Consider the following 9,617-nt stretch of genomic DNA (forward strand, 5'->3'; position numbering starts at 1 on the left):
TTCCTCCCTCCCTCCCTTCTTCCCTCCTTTCCTCCTTTCATCCCTTCTTCCCTCTCTTCCTTCCTCCCTTCTCCCTCCCTTCCTTCCTCTTTTCCTCCCTCCTTCCCTTCCTCCTTTTCTCCCTCCCTTCCTCCTTTTCTCCTTTCCTTCTTTCCTTCCTTCCTTCCTTCCTTCCTTCCTTCCTTCCTTCCTTCCTTCCTTCCTTCCTTCCTTCCTTCCTTCCCCTTTCTTCCCCCCCCCCTTCCCTTCACCACTTATGGTTTATAAAGCTCTTCTCTCCATGCTTTTGTTAAACCAAGGTGTTATTTTTACAAATGTATAGAGATAGTTTCATACTGTTTTGTGAGCTGGTCTTGGGAATCACCACATGGAAAGGTTTCAATAACTTTGTTCTTTGACATGCCAACTTTCTTTTGTATTTTCTTTCACAGCTATGTCATTAGAAGGTTTGTCTTTGCATTGGTTCACAATGCTACTAAGTTTGCTTGACATTTCTGACAGTTCTGTGTGTGTTTTGGATTACTTTCTCTTGAAAACCATTTTATTTACTAAGTTCATTTTTAAAAAAGAAAGATTTGTCAAAGAAATAGATGTGTTTCTTATCCAAGAGTCTCTTATGGAATGTGGTAATTTGCTACATATGTTTGGATAATGTAGGGAAATATGACTGTTTTGCAAGGAATCATTACATCATTAATGACTAAAATGTCCCCCTAGCCTTCTTGACAAAAGGACTTTGTGATAGTGCATTTAGAAAGGACTTTCATATGGAGAGGGTAATTTGTGTTCCCCATTGTTTTTATAGCTGCTCAGTCTTTACTTTCCCACCCTTGGGGTTAGGGTTTTGTCAGCACAATCCTTTGAATCTCCATGCTGTGGTCATGCTTTTACAAGGAAGATGAGTGTTTGAAATATATATGTATTTACCTGAACCTAAGTGCTTCTTATGAGGAAGGGTCATTTGAACCCTAAGTACAATACTATTTGAGGATTCCATATGATAATATAGAAAAAGGAAGTGCAACAGACTTCAACAGTTCATCTGATAACATGGAGCATGGACCATCAATAGCACTGCTTGTTCTGATTACTTTTCTAATCCCTAGGAACTTAATTAACTTATTTTTTGCTCGCATTTTGCAAAGATTACTACATTGTTTTGCCATTGGTCTTAATTATTCTCCATTTGTATGTTTTGCTACCTCAATTAAATCATATGAAGGGAAAACACAGGTAGGTTTTTTATTGTTGTTGCTATTGTTCATTTTATTTTATTTTGTTTTACTTTGAATCCAATGCTGTGATGTTCTAATCAAATAATTTCTCTAGCACAGTGTATGATAGGGAGTGGTTACTCATTGAATAAAGTGGTTACTGATAGAATATCAAGATATTAGAGATTACACACCTGTCAGTTTGGCTAAGATGACAGGAAAAAATAATGATGAGTGTTGGAGGGGATGCGGGGAAAACTGGGACATTGATGCATTGTTGGTGGAGTTGTGAATGAATCCAACCATTCTGGAGAGCAATCTGGAATTATGCCCCAAAATTATCAAACCGTGCATACCCTTTGATCCAGCAATATTTCTATGGGGCTTATACCCCAAGGAGATACTAAAGAAGGGAAAGGGACCAGGATGTGCCAAAATGTTTGTGGCAGCCCTGTTAGTAGTGGCTAGAAACTGGAAAATGAATGGATGCCCATCAATTGGAGAATGGTTGGGTAAATTGTGGTATATGAATGTTATGGAATATTATTGTTCTGTAAGAAATGACCAGCAGGATGAATACAGAGAGGCTTGGAGAGAATTACATTCACTGATGCTGAGTGAAATGAGCAGAACCAAGAGATCATTATATACTTCAACAACGATACTGTATGAGGATGTATTCTGATGGAAGTGGATTTCTTTGACAAAGAGACCTAATTCAGTTTCAATTGATCAATGATGGACAGAAGTAGCTACACCCAAAGAAAAAAACACTGGGAAATGAATGTAAACTGTTTGCATTTTGTTTTCTTCCGGGTTATTTTACCTTCTAGATCAATTCTCCCTGTGCAACAAAAGAACTGTTTGGATCTGCACACATATATTGTATCTAGGATATACTACGACATATTCAACATATATAAGGCTGTTTGCCATCTAGGGGAGGGGGTGGAGGGTTGGAGGGGAAAAATCAGAACATAAGTGAGTGCAAGGGATAATGTTGTAAAAAATTACCCTGGCATGGGTTCTGTCAATAAAAAGTTACTATAAAAAAAAAAAAGATATTAGAGATTAACCAACTACATCTAAATCCAGCTTCTGATATTGTGTGACTTTGGGCAAGTAACTTAAGCTCTTTGAACCTCTTGGAATTTCCTCCCCTCTAAGAAGAAACCTATTTCATGGGATTTTTTATGAAGAAAGTTTTTCTAAACTATTGACCTTCCTACATTCCTTACCACCAGGGCTTTCTTCCCTTACAGCCTTGAAATAAAGAATGCTATAAGTTAATGAGTAGGCGAATGGACAGTTCCAGTCTTCTCTCCTATCTTTTTATTGATCTTTTCTTATTTTACTTTTGTCACTTTTGTATTTATTCTTTTCTGACGCTGGATGAATGATTATCTGAAGATGCAATAATTCACCAATTCACTAATGATTTCATAAACTTGAAAAGGTTGGAAGAGCCATCAGAGGTCCCCTCAGAAACTGGATATGGTAGGTATGTGACCTGTTTGATCCACAGTAACACATAAGATAATGAGGAGATGCCATACCCTTTAAGCATCAACTCAGCTGAAGAAAGTAGAACCTTACTACAAAGTGAATTTGGTGGAAACTATACAAAGAAAGGACTTTCAGGGCAAGGAGTTACAAAATATTCCTCAGCTCTGTATACTCCCTGTATTTGTGCCTTGCTACCTTTGTGCTTTATATTTGAGCCCACCTGACAGCTTAATGCCCACTTAAGTATAAACAAAAGGAGCATTTTCAGAATGTCTATAGTTTCTATTCCTTTTTTTAGATTATCTTAGCAAGTGTTTCTTTTAAAAGGCTAATTGATATCAACTTGTTGATTGTTATTGCAGAATATAGTAGATGGGGACTTATGTATTATAGAATTAGAAACTTCATTTCCTCAGAGTTATCCCAAGAATTCCAAGTGAAGTAGTAGTCAGTATTCCTCCAGAAATTTAACCTGCCAGTGAGAATGGATATCTCTTTATCACACACACACACACATGACATACATGTATATATATATATTATATATATACATATATGCATATATGTGTTGTATATATGCATACACATACAAAACACAAATGTATACAGAAAAATATATGCATATGTACATATAAATCATGAATGAATATATATATTCTTTATAAATCAGTGTATGTATTTTTATCTTTACTATTTTCATTACAGATTATTTCTTTTACTAAGGAGTATTATTTGGGAATTGCTTTCTTGACAATAATCATATTTACAATGTTAAATTTTATTCAAGTTTGGATTTTATCAAAGAGAAGCAATTGTTTAAAATAATGACCAGAGAAAATTATTTGATTTTCCAAAGGCAAACCTGTCAGTTAACAATATTTATTAAACTACTACTATGTGCCAGGTGGTATGCTAAGCCCTTGTCATATAACGAAAGTCAAAAGACAATCCTTGTTCTCAAGAAGCTAATATTTTTATAAGGGGGAACAATTAATAAGTATCCAATGTGTGGCAAGTAGTGAGCTAGGTTCTGGGAATACAGATACAAAAAATTGAATAATAATAAGATCAAAAAATTAGAAGTTATTTAAAAGTCCAGTGGCTCTCAAAATTTTTTTCTTTGTAATATATCTTTGTACTATTAAATTTTGTATTATTAAAATTTTGTAATATATCTTTGTACTATTAAAACTTTGTAATATACATTGTAGTATTAAACACTATTTGGGATCTGTCCAAAAATGTTTTGTTTATATAGGTTATATTTATAGATATTTACCATATTAGAAATAAAAACTAATTTTGAATTTGTAGACCCTCTTAACATTTTTCAGAGACCCCCAGGATTTTCTGAACCACATTAAGAGAACCACTGATCTAGCCCAAGGTTCTCATTTTATAGATAATCCAACTAAGACATAGAGAGATAAAATTACTTATGCAAAGTCATAGGGCTAATCAGTAACAGAACTGGGATTCAAATCTAAGTTGTCTGACTTTAAATATCAATATTTTTTTATATTGAAATGTGATTTAAAATAGATTTTGTTAGTTTTTCCTCATATTATCTCATCCAAGTTAACAAAATCATACATTTAGAAGTGGAATGGATTTTAAAGACCATCTAGTACAATTTTCTTTTTAAATAAATATATGAGATTACATGATTTGCCTTAGAAAGTGGCATAACTGGAATTCAAATTCTTGACTTTGGCTACAAATCCAGGATTCTTTTCATTGTAATAAAGAATCATGAAAACCAGAAAAAGGTAAATGCAGGAAAGGTTAGTAACTTACATTATTTTAATGATATCACCAAGACTACATAAAACGAAACAATTTAACTTAAATAAGTTAACAATTAGATGTTCCTTAATTTGACCTGCTACCACCTTTCTACCCAGTTAGTCAATAAACACTTATTAAGCTCCTACTATATGCTATCTATTTAGGTAGGTGGAGCAGTAGATAGACTGTGGACCTGGAGTCAGAAAGAGCACTTAAGTTCAAGTTGTGACTCAGACATATTATCTGTATGACTATGGGGATGTCTCTTTATTTCTTTAAGTCTCCATTTTTTTCACCCATAAATAGGAATAATGTAGCACTTATTCCAAAGATATTGTGAGGATCAAATGAGATTATACATATCTAAATCTATATAAAGAATTTTGAAAATTTTAAAATGATATATAAATGTTGGTTATTATTAACTTCTTTAAATGAAACACTTTTAAAGCAAGAAGACATTTCTAATGTTGTAGTTTATTCATCCAATTGTTATGTTGTTATAATTTCTTTAAATAAAAAATCCTGTAAAGTAAGACAACATTTCTATTGGTACATCTTAAATTAAAGATAATAAAGCTGTAAGTGCTAGAATTTGCTAAATATATCTATTCTAATAGCTATAGGACACACAAAAGAGATACCATAGACGATGCTCTTGCTTCTCTTTCTAAATCTCTCTAATATTTCTATTTTTTTTAAAGCATATAGCACTAAATCTTCACTGTTTATTAACAAATAAAAATGCCTTGCTTAACTATACAGTACAACACTTGTCATGAACTAGCATACATGCTCTTCATTCAAAGCTTGTTTCACACAAGAAGCTCTTGGGATGCTTGATTCAACGAAAGACCTTCTGTCTCTGTTTTCCATGAAGGCTAAATGTCAATCCTCCTTAAACTGAGGGCCCCTTTCAACCTCATGCCCCTCCAGTGCAGAATATCCTGCTCTCCTTTCCATTTATGCTATCAGGGTGAGTTTAATGATGATGTAGTTTTAATACAGATATTCCTCCAATTGTCTTAGCTTATCCATGAAATATTTCCTAAAGGAATTAAAGAGTGTTTCTTCAGAGAAATAAAATCCCACAATTGACAAAAGATAGTTCTTTTCTGATGGAGTCTCACGTCTATTTCACATTTATCCTGTGGCAAATCATTAGGAGTAGAATTTAAATGTTGTCTGACTGGCATAGAAAAGATCCACTTTTATCCTTTCTCAGATTATAAGCCTCTTGAGGGCAACAGTGATGATGCTTGCTCCAAATTAAGTGAGCTTATAATGTACTTTACTCAGGGTGGTTAAACAACAGATATTTGCTAACAATGATATGAATTCTGAGAATCATATTCCTTCTGGTACTGGCACGAGTTCTGGGTTCATTTTTTCTTTTAAAATTAATTTTGTTCTACCAAGAAACAATTATCTTCCAAGACCCTGGGGTTTGTTGTGTTATAGCCATCACTCTACTGGAACTGAATGAAATAGTCTGGACATTTGCAAGAGAGATGCTGAAAATTATATTTGTTAAGTCATTTAGCTTTGGGGGAGTTGTGACTATACCTAAATTAAATTTCTCTTCCTTCTGAGTTATTTATGTTCCAGCCACTGTGTTTTGTCACACAGTAATCATCACTGATCCTGTAATTGTCCCTTTGGCTGCAGTTTAGCAAAGTAGGGCAGCAAATTTAATTGTGATGGTTATGACTGAGGTCTTCATATGCTTCCTGTCAGTACAGAAAGGTTTAATGTTCATCGTTTGGTAACTAAGTCATTAGTTAAACTACTTGCTGAATTAGTTCTATCTCTATCCCATACAGCCTGGATTTTGATGGCAAGCATGCTAAACACACATGTGTATGTATGTCAATACACACATTTTAGAGTTATTTTTTAGTTGTGTTTGATGTTTTATGACCCCATTTTTGGGTATACTGGGTGTTTTAGAGTGCTTTGCAATGTACATTTACAAATATATATATATATATATATGTATATCGATGCATACATATATGTGTATGATATACATATATAAGCACATACATGTGTACAAACACATTATATACATATACATACATAGAAGTGAGGATATATCAAGCTATTAATAAATATTGGCAAAGGCCTGTAAACAGGTGTCTGAAAAGCAAAGTCTCTCATATTTCCCTGTTTAACTAAGTAAATAGAAGGAATAGCATGGTAGAAATTTAAAGTTAACTATTAGCTAAATTTAAATGTCCACTAGTGAGGGATGGTTCAATGGCCTTAGAGCTTTATCTCAGTGCCAAAAAGGCAGGTGTTTCTAGATAATCAATATCTGATTGCTGAATTAAATAAACTCATTTATCAAATTTATTAAACATTTGGGTAACAATTTCCCAGCTGCACAGAGAGTCAGGCAGTAAATGTGACATGATGTTGTCAGTGCAGATGCAGTTGAGAGCAAGGAAAAAATGGCTAATAACATTATTTATTGCCATATCTGAGTGAACAGATGTCCTCTATTTTAAAAACAAATTATTTTCAGAAAACCACCAACTAGATTTGCAACAGGATGAAGTTAGTATTGCTTAGTTCAACATATGTGAAGGAAAAGGAAGTAAAGGCCACTGACTCTGGCATCAGAGAACATGTGTTCAAATCTTATATCTAATTATTATTACCTGTATGACCTTAGACAAGACTTCTTGAAGTTTCAGTTTCCTCATCTGTAAAATGACGGTGTTGGTCTTTGAGATGTTTTCCTTCCCTGGGATTTTTGGATAAGTTGGTATGAATTAGAAAATATGTCTATGGTTTATGTCTATGTCTGAAAACAAATCAGCTGGTTTAATTCTTCTGAGCAAAGAAAAAAATGAGAGATTTTAATGAATAAACTCCTTAATGAAGCAGTGTAGGATCTGCAACATTACCATAGTTTCTTCTCCGTGGAGACATTTTAAATATTGATGTTTAGTTCTGTTTTTGGTGGTTCTCTCCAGTACAGGACCTGTCATTCCATAACAAAAATGGAGCCAAGCATGGACTATATTAAAATTTCAGGCCTTATTTTTTTGAAATAGGTGGTTTTGAAATAGACCTTAACAGAATCCTCCCCAGGTGGCTAATGAAGAAAAGAAAACTACTTTACCAAAGGAAGCTAACAAAGTGTGAATGAAATTAGCTTTGATAGCCTTATTCTTGAAATAGTTGATGTTGGTTAGCATTTAAAGAGTCCCACCTACCTTTGCAGTAATATTGTATATTACATATTATATTGCACATATAATTCACATATATTAATTATTATATATGTGCTACATATTAATTAGTTGAATGTAACATTTATATACATTACACATTTATATACTATATATATGAATATATACAGATTGCATATCTTAAACATATTAAATATAACACATAACAGACTCCAGAGTCTAGACATATAGACATTGCTGCTATTCTCCAAACAAAGCCTTCTATGTCGCTTCTCTTTGCCTTTGTAATGGTTCTCCGCTATGCTTGGAATTTGCTGCCATCTCTGATTATGAGAATCTTTAGTTTCCTTCAAAATATTATCTTCTTTAGAAGACCTTTCCTTACATCCCACATCCAACTATTGATGAGCTTCTTTTCTGTATTCCTTTGTAAACCATTCTCTAAATTTTATTTTGTAGACATACATATGCATATATCCATATTACATATATATATTTGTGTATATTTGCTCTAAGAAAATAAAATTGCCTTGAGGGCAAGCCAATAAATGCACATATATTTTTGATACATGTTATATTAATTAAGGACCAAAGTTTTCACAAAAATTTGGGAAGATATTTTAATTATTTTTGTCCCAATCTGTTTTGAATACTGATGAAAAGGGAAAGAAAGTATAAAAATATCCCAAACTTTTAACTGAATACAACTGAAATTTCTGTTTTGTTGAGGTTTTTAAATTCAGGGCAAGTAATTTAACATCTTTCTCCCCCAATACAGTGCCTAGACTGTGCAAATTTTTGTTGATTCTCAACCAATATAGTTTTATAAAATGAAGGAAACTTTATTTCAATCGAATTCCTTCTAGGATGTGCTAAATTTTTTTTACCAAAAATATCTAACATCATTGTGGGAAATATTCAAACTGAATGCCAGACCAATAAAACTTCATCACATACTTTAAGGTGGGGAGGTATTGTTCAGAAACTTTTCATATTTATTGATCTTTTGATCCTTTTCTGGATACTTTCTTCTTTTTTCTCATCAATCTCCACCAAGAAAATAGGAATATTAAAATAAACAACTGTAAATAGTTTATTCCCACCCTAGTAGAAACCACATCTATTGTCTCTAATGTCTTCATTTCAAAAGAATTTATCATGTCTTTAGAAATTTACAATTTTAGAAACTTGTTATAATAGAGCATGCTCTATTATTATAGAACTCCTTGGGTAGAATTTTGACATCTCTTCTTAAATCAAAATCTTTAATATCTATGCATATTTTCTCTAAGAAAAGTCTAGTTCTGAAGCCAAATATTAATGTTTCCGCAGAATTTAATATTACCATCCACCAGGGAGTTTCTTATGGAAACTAAATATATATAGTGTATTCACTATGAAAACACCAAGTAACATCCTTAACAGTTTCCACTGGAAGTGGGGTGAAGAAATGGTGATTATGCCATTGTTGGTAAGAGATCACCTAGAAAAAGAGAAATATGGCATGTACAAATCTAGAGAACTAGAGTCTTAAACTGCTTAAATAAATTCATGAACTACTGTCTGTTTCATTGTCAAAATATTGTTCTCACTAAAACAAAATGAAGTGGCCAGTTTATTTGCCTTACCTTTTCCCTTCCCTTCCTTCCATTTCCCTTTCTTTTCTTCTTTTCACATAACAAACCTTAACTATTTCCTGTTGTGATGGTAGTGGTGGGATGGTGAAGGGGAGAGAGGTGAAAATCAAAATAATTTGAAATCATTTATTTGGTATTTAAGGATGTGTTCTTTCATTTTTACCTGTGTGTGTAACTGTTTAAATAGAACATATTTAATTTCTTTTCCCTTCATTTCTCTCCAACATAGGATTTTGAAGAAAGAAAATATACCGGTTTTAAAAAATTAATAC

This window comes from Sarcophilus harrisii, chromosome 1, assembly GCF_902635505.1.
Source record: "Sarcophilus harrisii chromosome 1, mSarHar1.11, whole genome shotgun sequence".
Lineage (NCBI taxonomy): Eukaryota > Metazoa > Chordata > Mammalia > Dasyuromorphia > Dasyuridae > Sarcophilus > Sarcophilus harrisii.